The sequence below is a fragment of the Chiloscyllium punctatum genome, chromosome 20 (genome assembly GCF_047496795.1).
Source record: "Chiloscyllium punctatum isolate Juve2018m chromosome 20, sChiPun1.3, whole genome shotgun sequence".
NCBI lineage: Eukaryota > Metazoa > Chordata > Chondrichthyes > Orectolobiformes > Hemiscylliidae > Chiloscyllium > Chiloscyllium punctatum.
The window spans coordinates 54,419,233-54,442,536 of record NC_092758.1 but is presented as its reverse complement, the minus strand read 5'-3'; the positions used below and the strand labels follow the sequence as shown (position 1 = coordinate 54,442,536).

Genomic DNA, 23,304 nt, shown 5'->3' with positions numbered 1-23,304 from the left:
GTTCTGTATCCAAATGGCTAGTTCTCCCTGTATTCCATGAGATCTAACCTTGCTAATCAGTCTCCCATGGGGAACCTTGTCGAACGCCTTACTGAAGTCCATATAGATTACATCTACTGCTCTGCCCTCATCAATCTTCTTTGTTACTTCATCAAAAAACTCAATCAAGTTTGTAAGACATGATTTCCCACGCACAAAGCCATGTTGACTGTCCCGAATCAGTCCTTGCCTTTCCAAATACATGTATATCCTGTCCGTCAGGATTCCCTCCAACAACTTGCCAACCACCGAGGTCAGGCTCACCGGTCTATAGTTCCCTGGCTTGTCTTTACCGCCCTTCTTAAACAGTGGTACCACGTTTGCCAACCTCCAGTCTTCCGGCACCTCACCTGTGACGATCGATGATACAAATATCTCAGCAAGAGGCCCAGCAATCACTTCTCTAGCTTCCCACAGATCAGGTCCTGGGGATTTATCCACCTTTAACCATTTCAAGACATCCAGCACTTCCTCCTCCGTATTCTGGACATTTTGCAAGATGTCACCATCTGTTTCCCTACAGTCTATATCTTCCTCATCCTGTCTGATTTTGGAAGCTAAGCAGACTCAGGCCTAGGCAGTACTTGGATAGAAGACCATCTCAGAATACCAGGCGCCAGAGAGAAAAAAAAGCAGATATAAAATGGGCTGTTGTAGTCCAGTGGTTGTGTCCCTACCTGTGGGGCAGAAGATCCAGGTTCAAATACCCCTTGCCTCAGGCATGTGTCATAATATGTCAATACATGTTGATTTTCCTTTTTAAGAAGCAGACACAAATATCAAATTGGCTGCACTGGAATTTTGCTGGTGGCAGTTAACAATGAAAAAAAGTCATGGTGATTTGATGGTGGGAAGAAAAGCATTCAATTGTGTTTAACAGCATTTCTAGCTATAAAAATAAAGCAGATACAATGCCTGTAATGGGCTTTGCAAATAATTATTCTATTGGAAACATGGGTGATTTACTAGTAGTGGATAGTAAATGAAAAAAGAAAACCACAATGATTTGGCAATGGAAAAAAAAGTTCAATTCTGTGAGATAGCAGACCCATCATCATCTGTCTGGGCAAAGACTAACATATTTATGCCACAAGTTGCAGTTCTATTTTGCTGTTCAATAATAAATGCTGTTCCTTTCCATTCAGGCTTCCAGAGTTATTATACTCACTGACCCACCAGCTTATGGCCTGTCCCATTCACCAACATTGTCATTCACTATTTCGTGGTGTCTTTGACACTCCAGCTTGCTGCCTCTCCCACCCACTGATCCTCTGACTCATTACTTCTCCTGTTCCCCAACCTTCCAGATCAGCACCTCTCCCACTCCTCAGTATTTCTGATCACTGCCTCTCTCGCTCCCCAAATATCCGATTCATTCCCTTCCCACTTCCTGACACTCCAAATTACTATCTCTCCTACTTGTAGTTATCACCAATCCTACTCATCTATCTCCTGGTAATAACAAATCCTGCTTACAATCTTTTTTCCTGTGGAACTCATGTTTTCCCCACCTCTCCTGCTCAACATGTCCTTCCCATTAGTCCCAGGAGATTAACATTATGAGGCAAAAAGAGTAGCTTTGGCAGGATTGTAGAGGTAAACTGCAAGCTGGAGAAATAATGCAATAAGAGAGAGTTAGTAGCAAGAGGGAAAGTTTGCAATGACAGGGAGAGTGAGCGAGAAGGAAGATCTGCAAGAGGCTGCATTGGTGAGAGGGAGTGTTAGAGAGTGGGAGGGTGAGTGAGAGGCAAGATCAGCGATAGGATCAGCAAGAGGGGACAGCTGGCAAGAGCAAGTATCAGTGACAGGAAGAAACAGCAGTAACTGTGAAGGAGGGTGAGGTGTAGTCAATGAGAGGGCAAGTCAACTGCAACCAGGAGGATAAGTGTGAGGAATAGTTAGTAAACAGTAGTGAGTGGGAGCACTGGTAAGAGAGCAACTTCTTAAAAGTAACAGTCAGCAGCAACAGGGAAGGTCAGTGAGGAAAGGGTCAACAAAAGAAAAGTGACAAGTGGGAGGGCTGTCAGGAAGGATTGTCTTTGAATGGTAGAGTTGGTGAGAGAGTCAGCTGGAGGAAACATTGGTGGGAGGGAGTCCCGGCTGTAACCTGACGGTGAGCAAGAGGGAAAGTCAGCAAGAGGCATGGTTAGTGGGAAAGAAGAATGGTCAATGGGAAAAAGGGCTGGTTGGAGCCAGGCCCGGTGACAGGGTTGTTGGGAGGCAGGGTAAGTAAGAGGAATGGTCATGGAGGGTCGGTGAGAGGATAGATCAATGAAAAGCAGGATTGGTGAAAGACAAATCAGTAAGAACTATGAGAACTATGACAGGGAGGGCCAGTGAAAGAGGAGAGCTGGTGAGAGGGAAGATATGAGAGAGGAAGAGTTGGTTGAGGGGGCTGGGGTCGATGAGGGGCTACTTCGTGAAATTGAGAGTCAGCAGAAACTGTGAATGTTGATGAGTGGGAGTGTCCACATCAGGAAAGAACCAAGAGAAGAAAGGTCAGCAACCCTACATCAGGCACAGTGCGAAACGATCAGAAGAAGAAATTAATTTATTAACTGATCAACTTCAAAGAAGAACAATTTAAAATGGGACAACTGAAAATGTATTACTGAATTCAAAATGAAGAAAGTCATATCCCCAACTTCATTTTCAACAAGTTGATAAACTGGCCTGCTTAAAAGAAATGCATCTGTGATCTGTTTCGTTTATCTGTTCACAGCTGAGGGGAATATGTTACTGATACCCTCAGCAGCAACCTACAATTATTTGATGGTACAAAATTGAAGATAGTAACCTTCATATCCACAGGCAGTGCTGTATCTATAGTACAGATGTACTACAGGACAGATTGCAGCATGTAGCAATTCTTACTGCTAGCTTCCCTGATGATTACTGTCACAAACACTGCTTCTTGGTCAAGTAGAATGAGGAATATCTACATTTAAACATGTAGCAATAAAGTAAAGATTGGGTGAATGACCAAACCCTTCCTGTGACGCCTGATAAATTTACCCCTTTTATTTCTCTTCCCTCTTTTACCATAAAAAGCACAGATAGAGACATATCTAATGGAATGGAAATTTTGTAGCCTCTATACATTAATTGAGGTGTCAAAATCAAATGATTCTAAATAAAGATACTAAAACAAATGCTGAAACAACAGTCAATAACTAGGCAGAAAACAAAATCCAAATTTAATTGCAAAAGAAGGAAATCATAAGTCATCATTTAAGACAATGCCTATCTTTTCCAGTGTCTAGCTATGTTAATTTTTTTTCTTTCTTAACAAAAGTGCTCATTATGAGCAAAAATGAAGTGGTGGTAATGGAAAAAAGATTGTGTAATATCACCACATAGTTACCAGCTGATTTAATTACACCTGCCTAGATTTGAGCAGACAGCTCTACGAAGTTATTTCTGCTGGAATATATATCCAGCTCAGTTTTCCATCCTTCAATCTGCCCCATGTTTCCCACTAAATTACTAAGTACAGTATATGAATATAAATCCTGTCTTAGAAGTCACGTTCTAATAGCTCTTTAGGTGTATTCACCATTCAATTACAAAAATTACCCATTAGCAACAAATAAATAGCACCAGCTGTTCATTATTACATTTACACTTGGCACATACTTTCTGAACTTTGGCACTGAAACATGAACTGATTGGAAATCCATGTCAGCACAGCACCTTTGACAAGAGATTTGAGACCTCTCCCTCCCACGAACCGAAGTCCCAACATGCTTCAAGAAGACCCACCATCATTCCAGTACCTAAGAAAGCACATGCAATGTGCCTTAATGACTAGTGCCCAGTGGCTCTGACCTCCATAATCATGAGGTGATTTGACAGGCTGGTCATGGCCCACATCAGCTTTAGTCTCCCATGCAGCCTAAATCCCCTGCAATTTGCCAACCGATATAACAGGTCCACAGCAGTCACCATTTCCCTCACCCTGCACTCATCCCTGGCACATGTGGAAAACAAGGCCACCCATGTCAGATTCCTGTTTGTCGACCACATCTCCACCTTCAACACGATTATCCCCTCCAGACTGATTTCAAAACTCCGAGACCTAAATGGATCCTCAGCTTCTTGACCCATAGACCACAATCAGTGATGATAGACAACTGCTTCTCCTCCATGATAACACTCAATAACCCCACCAAGGATGCGCTCTCAGCCCCCTCCTGTACTCCCTCAACAACACAACTGTGTTGCCAAATCCCGAACGAACACTATCTACAAGTTTACTGATTACACGACTGTGGTAGGATGGATATCAAACAATTATGAGTCAGAATACATAAAGGAGATAGAAGACTTGGTGATGTAGTGCAATGATTACACCCTCTCTCTCAAAGTCAGCAAAACTCAAGAACTGATTATTGACTTCAGAAAGGAAAGAGAGCACACCTCCGTCTACACCAACAGAGTGGAGGTTGAGAGGGTTGACAGTGTCAAGTTCCTAAGTGTGATGATAACTGACAACCTATCCTGGACGTCCCAAGTAGATGCAACAGTGAAGAAGGCATAATAACACTTCTTCTTCCTCAGGCAGCTCAGGAGATTTGTCCACAAGGACCCTCACCAACCTTTACAGATGCATAATAGAAAGCATACTGTCTGGATGCATAATGGCTTGGTACAGCAATTTGTCTGCCCAGGACTGTAAGAAACTAAAGAGGGTTATGTGCACAGCCCTGACCATCATAGAAGCCAACCTCCAATCCATGGACTCATTTACACTCTTGTTGCTGCCGATAGGCTGCCACCATCATCAAAGACCCTCCCACCCCGGTAGTGCTCTCTGACAATCTCTTCAGTCAGGCAGAAAACATAGAAGCTTGAACACATTGCACCAGCATGTTCACGAACAGCTTCTTCCCTGCCATTTTTAGACTGATGGATGTACTCTCTAACTTCAAATAATGATGAGCTTATTCATGTTCATCTTGCCCCGCGTGCATCCTGTGCAATGCAACATGTATGCCTCACTCTGTCCACGTTTTTTAACACCCTATGATCTGTATGTCCTTGCTTACTATGATCTATCTGTACTGCTCACAAAAAAAATTTCACTGTACTTAGGTACAAGTGACAATAAATCAAATCAATCTGTATTTCCTTAGCCAGTCAGACTGCAAAACCCTTACTGTGGTACGCAGAGTCTAAATCAGAAAGTACAAATGGCTCAAAGAATCCTTTTTTTTAATGAGATAATTTAAACATAAAAGCATGCTTTGCTTCAGTTATATAGGACAATGCTGAAACTACATCTTACATTCTGTATGCAATTTTTATCTTGTTATTTTAGGAAAAATAATATATTGGAGGTAGTTCAGATGGTTTTTATTAGATTGACATTTGAAATAAGGGGGTCATGTTATGTTGGACAAAGTGGACATGTTCCACTTGAAGAATGAGGTGTGACTTGATTTAAGTATTTAAGATCCTGATTGGTCTGATAAAGTGCACACGGAAAGGACGTCTTCCTTTGTGGATGAATCCATAACTAAAGGTTTCTGTTTAATAATTAGTACACCATTTTATGACAGAGACGAGAATATGTTCTATCAGAAGATTGTCGTCACCTGGACCTCTTTGCCTCAGTAAGCAGCAGAATGGGATTATTGAATATTTTTAAGGTGGATGTAGATTGATTTGTGTTAGGCAATAGAAACAAAGGCTATGATGGGATGGAATGGGAATGTGGAATTAAAAATACAAACAGTTAATCCATAACCTTATTGAATAGTGGAGTGGGCTCAATGGGCCGAATAGTTTACTTCTGCACCTTTTTATGTGCATAAGTTGAGATAGTTAAGATAATGCCAAATCATGCACAGAAAGCAAAATAAAGACAGTACAGATTATTGAAATGAGACAGTAAAAGGACAAAGATAGGCAGAAAGACCTTTTTCTGTGCTGTACACCTCTGTGGCTCTATTGCAAAAACAAAATCTGAAGGAATGAAACTCCTCATTTTTAAAAGTTAATTTTCAGTGCGAGAGAGGTTGCTTGATGGGAAATAACCTTTATTACACTGATCAAGATTCACTTGCACTTGAATGGATATGCAGTAACTTGTTCTGCCACATTTCTTGGGTTGCATCATGGAAGAATTAAACCTTCATGTTTTTCTATGTATTTGAATATGGAGTCTCTGAGTAAGAGAGCCTACTTGTATAGCAATGTGTCTGGTGGAACAAGACATGTTAAACATTAATGTCCTGATCTCTGCATTTAACCGCATGTGACATTGGTAGAAATTAATGTTCATTTATATTTTAACAAATATGAATACTGACAGACTTACCAATACATGTACTTCAAAATTGAGGCTCACATGCGCACTTATGACCCATAATCGAAGATAATTGATTTTATAAGTTGGTACTACAGATAAAAGTCACACATATACTGTGTGTAAAATCTAAATATAAATGATGTTACCATAAACCTGGAAATTTTCCCTTTATATAATGGACCTATTACAAATTTAGAGCTGAAAATGTGTTGCTGGAAAAGCGCAGCAGGTCAGGCAGCATCCAAGGTGCAGGAGAATCGACGTTTCGGGCATGAGCCCTTCTTCATGCCCGAAACGTCGATTCTCCTGCTCCTTGGATGCTGCCTGACCTGCTGCGCTTTTCCAGCAACACATTTTCAGCTCTGATCTCCAGCATCTGCAGTCCTCACTTTCTCCTATTACAAATTTAGGTCTACTGTTGACAGCATTAGTTGCTTCAACAAGCAAATTCTTTGCATTCATTGAGTGATGTGCATGAAACTTGTTGCATTTATATGCAGATGGTGCTTGCGTGTACAAAGTACCAATCATGCCTAAAACAGAAAAGGTAAATAATGATATGAATCATAGAATCCCTACAGTGCTGAAAGAGACCATTTGGCCCTGCACTGACCCTCCAGAGAGCATGCCACTCAACACTGCTGACACCTTGCCAAACCTCCACACGCACCTCCTTCAGCCAAAAGCATTTGAACTGATGTGTTGATTTGTTTCTGATTTGGGGTCATGCTAAATAAATAGTAAAAAGAACCATATTGGTCCTTTTGCATATTCATGATGTGTGCTGGTGGCACTGGAGGGGTCTTCCAGTGGTTGAAATGGATTGGCAGGACACCGGCACAATGACAACTGATAGGCCATAGACATTGGGTGTTGGTTGTTGTGTCCAGCATTGATTACAACAGCTCAACTATTAATATGGAGTCCAAAGAAGCTGGCCTGTTTCTTCTGGGTCCATACTAAGGTAAGGAAACATAATACTATGTTAATGGCCATGATTTGGAGATGCCAGTGTTGGACTGGGATGTACAAAGTTAAAAATCACACAACACCAGGTTATAGTCCAACAAGTTTAATTGGAAGCACAAGCTTTCAGAGTGCCGCTCCGAAAGCTTGTGCTTCCAATTAAACTTGTTGGACTATAACCTGGTGTTGTGTGATTTTTAACTATGTTAATGGCAACCAGATTCTTTTAAAAAATTGTTACTTTTTAATTTGAAGGAACCTGAAATAGATGAGATCTGGTTTTACCTAATGCCTATTCTTAATCTTTTATTCTGAAAAACTACCACTGCTTTCACAAAATCATGTAGGTGAAAATAAGAAAGGCCATTTGTCACATGTTAATTTATTCTACATGGAACTTTCATCTAGAAGATATTCCAATTGCTAATCATGTTTTGATATTGATCCTAAATTGTCGATGCATTGGTTGAAACCATAGCCCTCTGTTCTTGATTTATCTTGCCCTAGTTTAGGTTGTCAGTACAACTTAATATCTTGTACATTTAAACAAGTTTGTCCTTCACATCTATGGGGCAAACATTATTTTGTAATATTCATGATTTATTCTTTTTTCCAATGTTGCCACCCTCCTGTTTCCTTTTCTAAAGTTATTGTCGCAGCAGCAACTTTTTGTCCAGCTGCATTGGGAAAATAGTGTGGCCCTCCCCGGTTTAGAAATGAAATGCAGAGCTGATTGGTCAAGGAGCTAGAACCTGTTGGTGGAAAAGCACAAAACTAGCACAGGGAAAATGGATGTGTGAAACAAAAATATAAACTGGGTTGATGAATGACAATCTTTTGTTGTAACCAGCAATCAAGAATAACAGTTATTTCATCATGAGAAAGAGCCAGTTGTTGGAAACATTGAAGAATAAAATCATGAGGAGCATGGACAAGTAAATAGACAAGGTCTTTCCCTGGGCTGGGGGAGTCCAGAACTAGGCAAAACTGAGGACTGCTGGACATCAGAGACAAGATTAGAGTGGTGCTGGAAAAGCACAGCATTCGAGGAGCAGGAAAAGCAATGTTTTGGGCAAAAGCCCTTCATCAGGAATGAGGCTGGGATCCTCGGGGATGGAGAGATAAATGGGAGGGGTGTGGGGCTGGGGAGAAGATAGCTAAGAATGCAATAGGTGGTTGGAGGTGGGGATGAATGTGATAGGTCAGAGAGAAGGGTGGAATGGGTAGGTGGGAAGGAAGATTGACAAGTAGGACAGGTCATGAGGATGGTGCTGAGCTGGCATACTGGAACTGGGGTAAAGTGGGGGGAGTGAAAATGAGGAAACTGGTGGTCCACATTGATGCCATGGGGTTGAAGTGTTCTGAGGTAGAAGATGAGGTGTTCTTCCTCCAGCCATCGGGCGGTGAGGGAGTGGCGGTGGAGGAGGCCCAGGACATGCATGTCCTTGGCAGAGCGGGAGGGGGAGTTGAAATGTTCGGCAACAGACAGTGGGGTTGAGTGGTGCAGATGTCCTGGAGATGTTCCCCAAAGCGCGCTGCAAAAAAGCGTCCAGTCTCCGCAATGTAAAGGAGACCGCCAAGGGAGCAACGGATACAATAAATGCCATTTGTGGAAGTGCAGGTGAAACTTTGATGGATATGGAGGGCCCCTTTCGGGCCTTAGATGGAGGTGAGGGGGGAGGGGAGTGTGGGCACAGGTTTTGCAATTCCTGTGGTGGCAAAGGAAGGTGTCAGGAGGGGACGGTGGATTGTTGGAGGGTGTGGACCTGACCAGGTAGTCATGGAGGGAATGGTCTTTGCGGAAAGCTTATAGGAGTTGGGAGGGAAATATATCGCTGGTGGCGGGATCCATTTGTAGGTGTTGGAAATGTTGGCAGATGATGCGGTTTATGTGGAGGTTGGTGGGGTGGAAGATGAGGACCGGGGGGGGGGGGGGTATGTCCTTGTTGCGGTTGGAGGGGTTGAGTTTGAGGGCAGTGGTGCAGGACGTGGATGAGAAACGTTGGAGGGCATCTTCAACATGTGGGAGGGGAAATTACAGTCATTAAAGAGGCCATCTGGTGTATTCTGTGGTGGAACTGGTTCTACTGGGAGCAGATACAGCGGAGGGGGAGGAATTGGGAATACAGAATAGCATTTTTGCAGGAGGTAAGGTGGGAAGCAGTGTAATCTGGGTAGCTGTGGGAGTTGGGTGGGTTTGTCAAAAATGTCAGTGTTGAGTCAGTCGTTGTTGATGGAGATGGAGAGGTCCAGGAAGAGGAGGGAGGTGTCAGAGATGGTCCAGATGAATTTAAGGTTGGGGTGGAATGTGCTGGTGAAGTTGAATCAACTGCTCAACCTCCTTATGGGAGCAAGAGGTGGTGCCGATGCAGTCATCATTGTAGCGAAGGAAGAGGTGGGGAGTGGTGCCGGTCTAACTACAGAAGATGGACTGTTCTACATAGCCAACAAATAGCCAGAACTAGAGGACATAGGTTTAGGGTGAGAGGCGAAAGATTTAAAAGGGACCGAAGGGGCAACTTTTTCCTGCAAAATGTGGTGCACGTGTGGAATGAGCTGCCAGAGGAAATTGTTGAGGCTGGTACAATTACAACATTTAAAAAGCATCTGGATGGGTAGATGGAAGGAAGAGTTTAGAGGGATATGGTAAAAACAATGACTGCAGATGCTGGAAACCAGATTCTGGATTAGTGGTGCTGGAAGAGCACAGCAGTTCAGGCAGCATCCAAGTAGCTTCGAAATCGACGTTTCGGGCAAAAACCCTTCATCAGGAATAAAGGCAGTGAGCCTGAAGCGTGGAGAGATAAGCTAGAGGAGGGTGGGGGTGGGGAGAAAGTAGCATCGAGGAAATGACCTGGGAGTTGCAGTGGGAGTCCCCACCCCCACCCTCCTCTAGCTTATCTCTCCACGTTTCAGGCTCACTGCCTTTATTCCTGATGAAGGGCTTTTACCCGAAACGTCGATTTCGAAGCTATTTGGATGTTGCCTGAACTGCTGTGCTCTTCCAGCACCACTAATCCAGAATCTGGTTTCCAGCATCTGCAGTCATCGTTTTTACCTCGTTGATTTTAACCCTACTGCGAATCCTCTTGCAAGGATGCCTGCCTGGAAGAAGTTTTCCTCCTCTCTCTACAAGAATCTCAGGCAGTCCCTCTCCCACTGCAACTCCCAGGTCATTTCCTCTATGCTACTTTCTTCCCACCCCCATCCTCCTCTAGCTTATCTCTCTCACTGCCTTTATTCCTGATGAAGGGCTTTTGCCCGAAACGTCAATTTAGAGGGATATGGGCCAAGTGCTGGCAAATAAGACTAGATTAGGTTCGGATATCTGGTCAGCATGGACGAGTTGCACCCAAGAGTCTGTTTCTGTTTGTACATCTCTGTGACTCTTATCTTTTGGTGTCCAAAATGAAGTCAGAACATTTTCTTAATTATGTTTATTGATCCAGCAACATAACCTTTTTTAGTTGCTGCTCAAAGTTGTAAACTTATTTTCTACTTGAATTACGTCAATTGGAAAACACTAAATTTATCATCCCGTTTCCTTCTTATTTTCCTCTTATCTGTTAGTACTCGTCTTACACCTATTTCATATTTCAGTTTACAGAATCGAGCCTATGTACTAAATTATATCTCCCAATGTTCTATTTACAGTTTTCATGTAATTTGTTTGGAGATCCCGTTCAATTTCTCTGACTCTCAGCCGATATCTTGCTTCCCCACCACTTTATTGTCTGTGACTTTGAACAAATTGCACTGGTCTTCTCAATCATCTTGGTCGTGTATAGTGTGAAGTCAGCAATACTCCCGCGGTTCGACATCAGTTCTCGAACCAATCCACGCGGCTCCCTTCAGCCAAATTTCTTTTAACCCACACCCCTATAAAATTGGTTTCGTTCCCAGTTTCATTTTCCGTGTTGGCCTCCCATCTGACAGTTTATCAAATATCTCCGTTGTCAAGTAACTTCCTGTTATCAATGCAAACATAACTATTCGTCGGCAAGTTCCTGATAGCAAGAAATCAAATCAATCTGCTTTCCTCGCGTCACTGCACGTAAAACAGATTCCAATCTTAATCGCTGTTTGTAATTGAGATGTTTTCCCTTCCATAGAAACCAAGCACGTGACACATTATAGAATTGAGTTCCTACAAAATTGCACTCTCACTGTGATTTTGCTTTAAATCCGTTGTCAGTCGAACAATAGTTTTATGAGTGCTAAAAAAATTCACTCATTCGGCAAAATTTGTCTTTTTAAACGCGAAGCAATGTCAAAACATTTTGAAGAATTAGTATAAGAATTTGGGAAGTGGTCGAATTGCGAAAGTTCCTCACGCTTTGTAGCCAAGTCAGCCACAACAATTTATCCATCAACTGAAAGCCATGTGTTTTACTGGTGTTAGTTTCATTTAATTGCGATTAAGACCACGAGTGATGAGCTTCTCTCTGCATGATTGTCAGGTGTACGGCTCCTTATTCTTTGACACAAATTTGAAAGTATTATCTCACAAGATGAACTTGGCCAAGTCCCACTGCACATTCTGATCAAAACAACAAACTTGGATTTGTCCGAAAACAGAACTGCGAGGTCTGTAGAAATCCAGCTTTGGTCACTTATCTCAACTGCAAATATTGAAGATGTCGAAAATCAGCATTCGCAATGTTGCGGAAGTGTAATCAATCTATCTCATTTGAACCTTGGGTGTAATAAATTAATAGTATTAAGCAAAAGCATACTGAGCGGCCTGGGGAATCTCGCAACATTGAATCATATTGTTGTTCAGCAATAAAGGATTTATTCTGATGTCTTTTCCTCTCGGTGAATGTGGAAATGATCAATCTAACCTCTAATATGTTAAATCAGTTGCAGGAAATGAGCTGTATACAGGAGACAACGGTTTATGCTCTTTCGCCACCCAGAACCTGAATAGAGCAAGATAACTCCAAGCATCCTCTCATAAACTTCAACGTGGCAACGGGTATTCTGGACGGGCTCCTCTCTCTGGATGTTTCACTCGTCGGGGGTAATGAATCTGTTGCATTACACGTTGAAGATTGATTTTTTTTAAAGTTATTAACGTCAGGAGGAATTCACATGCAGTCATCTGAGATACGCGTGCCCTTTGCAAGCATAAAAAAAGGTCACTGGACAATATTCAACTGAACAAGGTTGAGATTGCAGTCACCAGACCCTCTCCTATTGGAGAGCTGCATTTTGCAATAAAATGTAAGGGTTTTAAACCTGAGCGGAAACGACCTGAACTCCTTAAATAGCGATGCCTTCAGTTCATGCGTACATTTAGAGCATCTAGATTTATCAGTGAATAAATTAAAGAATACTTTATGCTCTTCGTTCAACAATTCAGTTTCTCTCAGGTTATTGTCCCTACCCTATAAAGAATTGACGGTGGTTCCAAAAGCTGTTTTAGGTGCGCGCAGTGGGAAAAGTCTGGATCTAAGCTTCAGATTGAACGAATAAATTGCCGTGATTTCATACACCTTGCTAAACTGTAGAGACCATTTCTTGTTGGAAATAAGATCACGAGAAAAAAACAATCATCTTCATTTTCTGGGCTTAGTCAACTGACAGAATTACAATTATCTGCTAGAAATAACCAATTTCTCCGATCTGAAAAGGCAGGAAATTCTTAACCTTAAAAGCAACAAACTGAATATTATTAAGAATATTTGCAAAATTTACATGATCTCAATTTGATTGACAATCAGATAAACATCCTGTAAGAAGCAAGTGTTGGCGGGCTTTCAAATTTAAAACATTTCCTACTAGGCTCTAACAAACTGTTAGTGTTCTAAGAAACCAGGTATTTTTATCACTTCAATCTTTGAAGTATCTTCAACTTTTTAGCAATCATTTCGCCTACCCATCTTCACAAAAACTAAACAAAGCACCATCTACTACACTGAAGTCTTTGCAATACCTTGAGATAAATAATCAGGCTCGTAATGGTCTCTGAAGTTTTCCATTAAATTTCCTAGAAGGATTACATTCTCTCAAAGAACTCCATGCTGGAAACATTGTCAATACTTTCATTGATTCCAATACTTTTGGAAAACAGAGGGACTCTAGCAGTCAAAGCAATGTGAGAACTGCACATCTCTGGTACCATTTTTAAAACCAGGAAAGTAAAGATTGAAAAAATGGTCAGGCGTAGAGGATGGTGTGGAGGTGAATGTTCTAGTACTAGGGACTGTGGACAATGTGCATGGACCTGCGGCCCTGAGAATATAGACAGGTAGTCTAAAGAAATGCATCACCCAAAGAAGGTCCCAATGAAGACACAGGAAAGCTGAGACCGGTTAAGGGGAATATGTATGCTCTCTCTCTAGGATTGGGTACAGATTCTGAACATTATTGTAACTAAGAGAAGGATGCCGCATCCATGAGGCAGTCAAAGGTGCTCTTTCAGAGTATGAGCAGGAGCTGCAAGCCGGTTGGACAGCAACAAAACAGTGGTTACAAGGATATAGTCCACACAAGGCTGATCGGACAGAAGTCACAGCTTGCTGTCAATGGTCAAAAATCACAGCTTGCTGTCAAAAACCCACAGAAGTCGTCCCAAAATATGAGGAAAGATTTAGGACGACCTGGAAAGAATAGCAGGAATCCCAAATGTCATAGTCATAGAGATGTACAGCACAAAAACAGACCCTTCAGTCCAACTTGTCCATGCCAACCAGATATCGCAACCCAATCTAGTCCCACCTGCCAGAACTCGGCCCATATCCCTCTAATCCCTTCCTATTCATATAGCCATCCAAATGCCTTTTAAATGTTGCAATTGTACTAGCCTCCACCACATCCTCTGGCAGCTCATTCCACACATGTACCATCCTTTGCATGAAAAAGTTGCTCCTTAGGTCTCTTTTATAGGTCTCTTTTCAGAATCATTGGCGACCTTTAAGCGGCATTTGGATAGGTATATGGATGGGTGCTTAAGCTAGGTTAGAAGTTCGGCACAACATCGTGGGCCGAAGGGCCTGTTCTGTGCTGTATTGTTCTATGTTCTATGTTCTATATCTTTCCCCTCTCATCCTAAACCTATGGCTTCTAGTTCTAGATTCCCCCATCCCAGGGAAGAAAATTTGTCTATTTATCCTATCCATGCCCCTCAAGATTTTATAAACCTCGATTAAGTCACCAGTCAACCTCCGATGCTCCAGGGAAAACAGCCTCTCCCTATAGCTCAAACCCTCCAACCCTGGCAACATCTTTGTAATTTTTTTTCTGAACCCTTTCAAGTTTCTCAACATCTTTCCGATAGGAAGGAGACAGAATTCCACGCAACATTCCAAAAGTGGCCTAACCAATGTCCCATACAGCCGCAACATGATCTCCCAACTCCTCTACTCAATATTCTGACCAATAAAGGACAGTATACCAAATGCCTTCTTCACTATTCTATCTACCTGCGACTCCACTTTCAAGGAGCTATGAACCTGCATTCCAAGGTCTCTTTGTTCAGCAACACTTCCCAGGATCTTACATTAATGTATAAGTACTTCTAAGGTTTGCTTTCCCAAAATGCAGCACCTCGCATTTAAACTCCATCTGTTACTTCTCAGCCCATTGGCCTATCTGATCAAGATTCCATTGTAATCTGAGGTAACCTTCTTCGCTGTCCACTACACCTCCAACTTTAGTGTCATCTGCAAACTTACTAACTATACCTCTTATGCTCACATCCAAATCATTTATGTAAATGATGAAAAGTAGCGAACCCAGCACTGATTCTTGTGGCTCTCCACTGGTCACAGGCCTCCAGTCTGAAAAATAACCCCCCACCACCACCCTCTGTCTTCTACCTTTGAGCCAGTTCTGTATCCAAATGGCTAGATCTCCTGTATTCCATGAGATCTAACCTTGCTAAACAGTCTCCCATTGGGAACCTTATCAAACGCCTTACTGAAGTCCACATAGATCACATCCACCACTCTACCCTCATCAATCCTCTTTGTTACTTCTTCAAAAAACTCAATCAAGTTTGTGAGACATGATTTCCCATGCACAAAGCCATGTTGACTATCCCTAATCAGTCCTTGCCTTTCCAAATACATGTACATCCTGTCCCTCAGGATTCCCTCCAACAAAATGCCCACCACCAACATCAGGCTCACTGGTCTATAGTTCCCTGGCTTGTCACTTCCACCCTTGGCACCACGTTAGCCAACCTCCCGGCACCTCAACTGTGACTATCGATGATACAGATATCTCAGCAAGGGGCCCAGCATCACTTGAATCCCACAAAGTTCGAGGGTACACCTGATCAGGTCCTGGGGATTTATTCACTTTTGTGTTTCAACTCATCCAACACTTCCTCTTCTGCAATATGGACACTTTTCAAGATGTCACCATCTATTTCCTTATATACTATATCTTCCATGTCCTTTTCCACAGTAAACACTGATGCAAAATACTCATTTAACATCTCCCCCATCTCCTGTCATTCCACACAAAGGCCGCGTTGCTGATCTTTGAAGGGCCGTATTCTCTCCCTAGTTACCCTTTGTCCTTAATGTATTTGTAAAAACCCTTTGGATTCTCTTTAACTTGTATTTGCCAAAGCTATCTCATGTCCACTTTTTGCCCTCCTGATGTCCCTCTTAAGTATACTCCAACTGCCTTTACACTTTAAGGATTCATTCGATCTATCCTGTCCATACCTGACATTTGCTTCTTTTTTATTCTTAACTAAACCGTCAATTTCTTTAGTAATCCAGCTTTCCCTACACCTACCAGCCTTTCCTTTCACCCTAACAGGAATATCCTTCCTCTGGCTTCTTGTTATCTCATTTCTGAAGGCTTCCCATTTTCCAGCCGTCCCTTTACCTGTGAACATCTGCCCCCAATCAGCTTTCGAACATTCTTGTCTAATAGCATCAAAATTAGCCTTCCTCGAATTTAGAACTTCAACTCTTAGATCTGGTCTATCCTTTTCCATCACTATTTTAAAACTAATAAAATTATGGTCGCTAGCCCCAAAGTGATCCCCCACTGACACCTCAGTTGCCTGCCCTGCCTTATTTCCCAAGAGTAGGTCAACTTTTGCACCTTCTCTAGTAGCTACATCTACATACTGAATCAGAAAATTGTTTTGTAGACACTTAAGAAATTCCTCTCCAACTAAACCCTTAACACTTTGGCAGTCCCATCTATGTTTGGAAAGTTAAAATCCCCTACCATAACCACCCTATTATTCTTACAGATAACATAGTTCTCCTTACAAATTTGTTTTCAATTTCCCTCTGACTATAAGGGGTCTACAATACAATCCCAATAAGGTGATCATCCCTTTCTTATTTCTCAGTTCCACCCAAATAACTTCTCTGGATGTATTTCCTGGAATATCCTCCCTTAGTATAGCTGTAATGCGATCCCTTATCAAAAACATCACTCTCCCTCTTCTCTTGCCTCCCTTTCTGTTCTTCCTGTAGCATTTGTATCCTGGAACATCAAGCTGCCAGTCCTGTCCATCCCTGAGCCACGTTTCTATAATTGCAATGATATCTCAGTTGCATGTTCCTAACCATGCCTTGAGTTCATCTGCCTTCCCTGTTCGGCCTCTTGCAGTGAAATAAATGCAGTTTAATTTATCAGTCCCACCTTGTTCTCTGTTTTGTCCCTGCCTGCCCTGACTGTTGGACTCGCCTATGTACAACTGTACCAGTCTCAGATTGATCTCTTTCCTCACTATCCCCCTGGGTCCCACCACCACCTTACTAGTTTAAATCCTCCAGAGCAGCTCTAGCAAATATCCCTGCCAGTACATTAGTCCTCTTCCAATTTAAGTGCATTCATTCTTGTTTGTTATTGTTATTCTAACTATGCATGTTTTCTTTTTGTAAAGTGTAGTTGCCAAATTGTTAAAAGTGTGTAAGCTAGGATAATACAGGGGGGTAATTGTGTGATTCTCTTCGAAAGGTTTTAGTACAATCAAAAGACAGCAGGGGGAATGTACTGTGAGATATTGTGTTATAGGCTATCTTTATTAACACACTCACCAGCTCACTATATTTTATTGCATTTTCACACCTTATCAGCGCTTGCTACAACCAGTATTTAGCTCTGAATAAGTGTAGCATACAGAACAATACCATCCCCATCAAGTCTCCACAAAACATAATATTAATCAGCCCTTACCAACCATTCCAGGGCCTGAATAGATTTCCCAATTAGTATGTACCTGTTTCAATGTATAATTTCAGTTACATCACATTGTAAATTTTTGCTATAAATTCTGTGTGTTAGGATTGAGCCCTCCACTACCACCTGATGAAGGAGCGATGCTCCGAAAGCTAGTCTGCTTCTAATTAAACCTGTTGGACTATAACCTTGTGTTGTGTGATTTTTAACTTTGTACACCCCAGTCCAACACCGGCATCTCCAAATCATATGTACCTGTTAAATATCTTTTCACTGGGCCATTATCCCTTTCAGTAACTAACTGACAAACAGCGCTTCCCCGAAAATGAATGAAACTCATACCAGCAAATAAAAAATAAATCTCATAATCTCACTGCAGTAATCAGTTTAATATCCTTTATTCTTTTATTATGTATAAGTACAATTTTTAACTTTACAGCATATAGGCATAGTATATTTACTAACATTTACTAACTTAAAAGACAAAAGGAGTAACACCTCTTAATTATACAAGCAGACTTGACAGACACTCTTTAATTAATCCCATTAGAAGTAGCAGCCAGCATTAAGCACATTTTAACCCATCTCTTGTCTCCCTGCGCAGAAGCCCTTAAAACCATTGTGTACGATAGCTAAAAGAATGTAATACCATAGTAATGGAATTTTAATATATGTAAGAACAGTGTATAAAGGGGCTCTTGTAAAAATTGTATTTCAGGATTCTATTACTGCCTCGAACTTGTGCTGTGATTGCTATTTTCTCCACTCACCAATTTCACGTTATTTGAACACAATCCCAAATTAGCTAAGAATCTTAGGACTTCCAGCTTCTTATTTAGTCTTGTGACCACAGTATTTATTTGGCTATTGCAAAAAGACTCACTTACATTAAAGATATACAGTATAATGCATGTGAACTTCATCATACCACCAATATCTTGAGAATGCTTTTATTCTTAAAAGCAATTTCGAAGATACTGTAAGCTAACGTTGTTATTTAAATGTTTGGAGCATTGTATAATTCTAGGGAACTTTGTTATTCTTCATGTCATATGAATGAACATTTAATTTTTGGTGTACATAAATCAAACAGAGTGTAAGTAAATATTTGCAAAATGCCAAATCCTCTTTTCCAAATAATTACTTTTCAAGCAATTATCTTAATTTCAATTACTAGTAAACCTGATTTAAAGGTGCTTAATTTACATCAGTAGCTTGAGTTGTGAAACTGATCAAATTGATCAAGAGGTTGTTCGGAAATTATAAAATGATTTAGACAAAACATAGATTGACTGACAAATGATAGACAAACCAGTGTTGGTAGCTTGATATGAAGGAAACATGCAGTTTCTAAAAATTAACAGCATTGAAATACTTGAATATAGTTGAAATAGACCCAACAGCCTTAGCAAACCTAAAATATTTAAACTCTACACTCATAGCACCATAAGGGTGAGAACAAAATATTCAATTATTTTCTAGCATGAGGCTATATCTCTCCCCAATTAAAATGCTGTTAATTAGTTCACCAGAAACAATATGGAATAATTATAGTATTTCCTTCAGTAAATGCAAGTTTTATTATGTATTAACCTTAAGAAAAATAATCACATGACATCACACACACACAAACTCACTCTCTCACACACACACAAACAGAGTTAGCTTTTATTTCACCCTCCCTGGTTCATCAATTTACTCTGGACATCAATAACCAAAGGTAATCCCAAGGACAGGACATAACCAATTGTACTTTACTAAAGCAAAATACACTAGCCTCATGATAAAAAAAATCGAACATTCTGCTGTGGCCCCCGAAGAAGGTGAAAATATCAGAGTCTAATTGCCTCAAGGTATACGACAGAAATAATGCAATAATATTACAACACAATGTGAAATGCTTACAATCACAAGTGAGACAGTTTATGTGGACTTGTTTAAAGATCACACTGAAACAGTCTGCTCCATCCCAACCTCCAGTCATTGATTGGATAAGTTCTGTTCCTGATCGAGATAACTTATGCATTGACACATGCTTTCTTGTATGCCTTACCATACAAGGACCCTGCAAGATCAAAGTTTGGTACTTTTCAGTCTTCAATGGTTGATTGGTTTGACCACTGGCAAGGATCAAAAATATGCCATGCACCACAGCCCAGCATTTCATTCATTTGGACGTTTGCTTATTTCCCAGGAAAAAGGTTGGTTTTAAACCATCACTTGGTTTTAATAAACAGAGACCGCAAGCCAGCTTGCTCAGGCTACTCATATAAGCACCAAGTGCATTGCATCTGCTTAAATCAGAACTAACTCAGACTGTGTCACCAGTTGAGCCCATGTCCTGCTTAATTGCTATGTAACTACACATATACCTTCAGAGAACACAGAAAACACTTAAATCACCATCCAACTCATTAACTTTTCAATAGGGCAAGCTTCTTGTATTGTTTTTCTCATGTTGACTGATCCAGCAAATTTAAAGTTACTACTTACAACACATGTAAACATAAATACAAAGTTAAAAAGAGCTTAGTGTCCAATACAAAAGAGAAAGTAGAGAATATGCAGCTTCTCCTTAGGGTGTCCTTGAGATACAAAATTTTAACCTGAGATTATTGGTGGATAGATACATCGTGAATAAACATCAGCGAATGAATATTGAAGATATTTTTAAATTCTCAATGTACATATGTTCCTCCAATTTGTACAGTCAGCAGTTATTTTCTCCTTCTTGAATAAACAAGGAGAGGAAGAGAGAGCTTCACTAGTTTTCTTTCTTAATAAAAATCCGTCTCCTCAGCTCTACCAAAGTAGTTGCTACCAAAGCATTTATTGCCCATCCCTAGTTGCCTTGAGAAGGTGATGGTGAGCTGCCTTCTTGAACCACTGCAGTTCATTTGATGTAGGTACACACAGAATATCATGAAGAAGAGAATTCCAGGATTTTGACCCAGTGACACTGAAGGAATGATTTGGAGATGTGGTGTTGACTGGGGTGTACAAAATTAAAAATCACACAACACCAGGTTAATATCCAACAGGTTTAATTGGAAGTACTAGCTTTTGGAGCGCCGTGCTTCATCAGCTAATTCATATACTCCAATTATTATTGTCTCCACAATGGATGATTGTGGGCCATTTTTTAAAAAAATTACCACGTTGTGAACTTTTGGTAAAACTGTAAATCAAACAAGGTTTCTTCACACCTGACTGGTTTAAGTGTCTTTTATTCGAATGTTAATTTCAGTTCACACTGAAGCTTTGCTACTTGGTCAGGTGATTATTGCAGTATTTTTACAAAACCATTTCAATCTGTGGAAGTCTCAGATATAAACCAGTGATGTTGATAGACAATATTTTATCACTTTTGTCACAACCTAAAACTAAATTATGAGAGATTAAACAAATGTAGGTTCAAACTAACAAGAAGTTTTTCAAACCGGGAGCAATCCACAGATAGAACAGACCTTCAGATAGTTTTCCTTTAATTGATTCTCACCTAAGTGCATTAAGCACAGCTTTCTCAAAATGTGATCTCCATAATTACTTGGTGTAGAGATATTCAGAGTATATTACAAATGAAGAAACACTGGAGAAGACAAAGGCATTTTTTGATAATATCTTTATTTAGACTTTCCTCTTTCTTCCCATTTATTTCCTGTTTCCTAGCTGTGTGTTATTAGTCATTTTTTGCTGACATTAAATTATCCTCTCACATCCATTTTTTTTCTGGACAGTTTGCTTTTAATTTTGCATGTCATTTAATAATTATCAAGGATATGGGCAGCAGTTGTTTGAAAACACCAAAGCCTACAAGTTCCTTTCCACATCACACACCATTCTGACTTGGAAATAAATTATTTTATTTTAATCACTTGATTAAAATCTAAACTCCATCCCACCACATTGCCTTCAGAAGCCAACTAACACCATTTTAAGGACAATTAGAGATGGGAAGTAAATACTGAACTTGCCGGACACCCACATCCTGTGAATGAATTAAACACCTATATGGATGCAGGTGGTACCTGTAAACATAAATAACTTCTGTAGATATATTCTTGAATAATATGTTTTCTAAATTCTCTGTAAGATTATATGGGCGAGTAAATTGAGCTGGGCTTGGAATAACATGCTGAAAATTAATGTTCAAAATTATGTTGTTATTCAGTTTGCTTCTAACCAATAAGACAGAATTTGAAAAGATCATACAGTAGTAGCAGGAAATTAAGTTCACCCCAGTCTCTGGAACTTTCAATGGCAACTGTCTAAAAAAATAGTCCATTAAAAGTCTTATACAACATACATTTCATCCGACTGTAATTTGACCAGTAGATTGACTGTTTTCTCATCTTTTCAATATTAGCAATTCATATGAAGCTAGGCAACCTTTGTGCCATGCACTTAATAATTCAAAAAAACTAAACATGATGAGGATTCAAAGTTACATCTGTAATACTGTCACAGAGAAACATTTTAAAAGTACTTGCACAATTGTTTTCACAACAGTTCAGTCTGCAGATATGAACTGTGCAATTAGGAAGAGAGTCTCAAAGATTAAGCGAAGGGTAGACAGCAAAACCAAGATATATATATAGATATATGTGTGACCTGCCAACACAAACTTTAACCAATGGAGCTGACTAGGAAACTTATTTATCAATTTCTGCTTGCCTTTGATTATATGAAGGTGAAATATCAATGTTATTTTGACTGTTGTAATTAGATCAACTAGAAACAACCCATTATCAAAAGGTTCATGAGTGGATTCCACTGATTCCTGTTTTTCGAGTATTCTTGCTTCCTCTAAGTTATTTCTGGCAGTGCATTGTCATCCTGTGACAAAGAATGCGCATTTTAATACCTATGAATGTTTGGTGTGGTATGAGAGTCTACAGCAAGCCTTTTAATAAAAAGAAAACTATCAGACATCCATCAAAAGAAAACCATAGTAAAATATAGAATAATATAGCACAGGAACAGATCCTTTGGTCCACCATGTCTGTGCCAACCATGATGGCTTTCAAAACAATTCCCATCTGCTTGCACATGGTCCATGTCCCTCTATTCCCTGTCTGTCTAAATGCCACATAAACTTTGCTAATGTTTCTCCTTCTACCACCTCCCCTGACAACACAATCCAGGCACCTTACCATCCTCTGTGTAAAAAGGTCCTCATACATTTCCCTTAAACCATCTGCCCCCTCAACTTAAACATATGCCTGCTAGTATTTGACATTTCCACCCTGAGAAAAATATTCCAACTATCCACTCTATCCATTTCTCTCATAATTTTATTTTACTTTATTTTACACACATTCAGCCTCCAATGCTGTAGTGAAAACAATCCAAGTTTTTCCAACCTTTCGTTGCAACATGACTTGACAACGTTTATACTCAACACCCTGATCAGTGAAGGCAAGCATGCCATTTGGCTCCTTTAGATTAGATTCAGTAAGGGGTTACTAGATGTGGATTAGATTCCCTAGAGTGTGGAAACAGGCCCTTCGGCCCAACCAGTCCATACCGACCCTCCGAAAAGTAACCCACTCAGACCCATTTCGCTTTAGTGCTTTATCCACTGGTGTTGCCATTTTCAGGGAGCTATGAACTTGCGGTGCAAAGCCCTCTGTACATCAATGCTCTGAAGAGTCTTATCATTTATTGTATTCTTTCTTCTTGCATTTGACATCCCAAAATGCATCACCTCACACTTATTTAGAATAAACTCCATCTGCCATTTCTACACCAAGCTTTCCAACTGATCTATATCCTGCTTTACCCAGTCAGAAGTCACACAATACCAGATTATTATAGTCCAACAC

General features: G+C 40.5%; 1 protein-coding gene and 1 pseudogene across 11 annotated transcripts in view; one reads left to right on the top strand and one right to left on the bottom strand.

The window, feature by feature from the left end:
* Window positions 1-23,304, bottom strand: part of arhgef37 (Rho guanine nucleotide exchange factor (GEF) 37) — a 232,674-nt gene that overhangs the window by 163,146 nt on the left and 46,224 nt on the right. The gene's annotated exons all lie outside the window — the stretch shown is intronic.
* LOC140492323 (uncharacterized) lies at window positions 5,611-13,451 on the top strand (annotated as a pseudogene).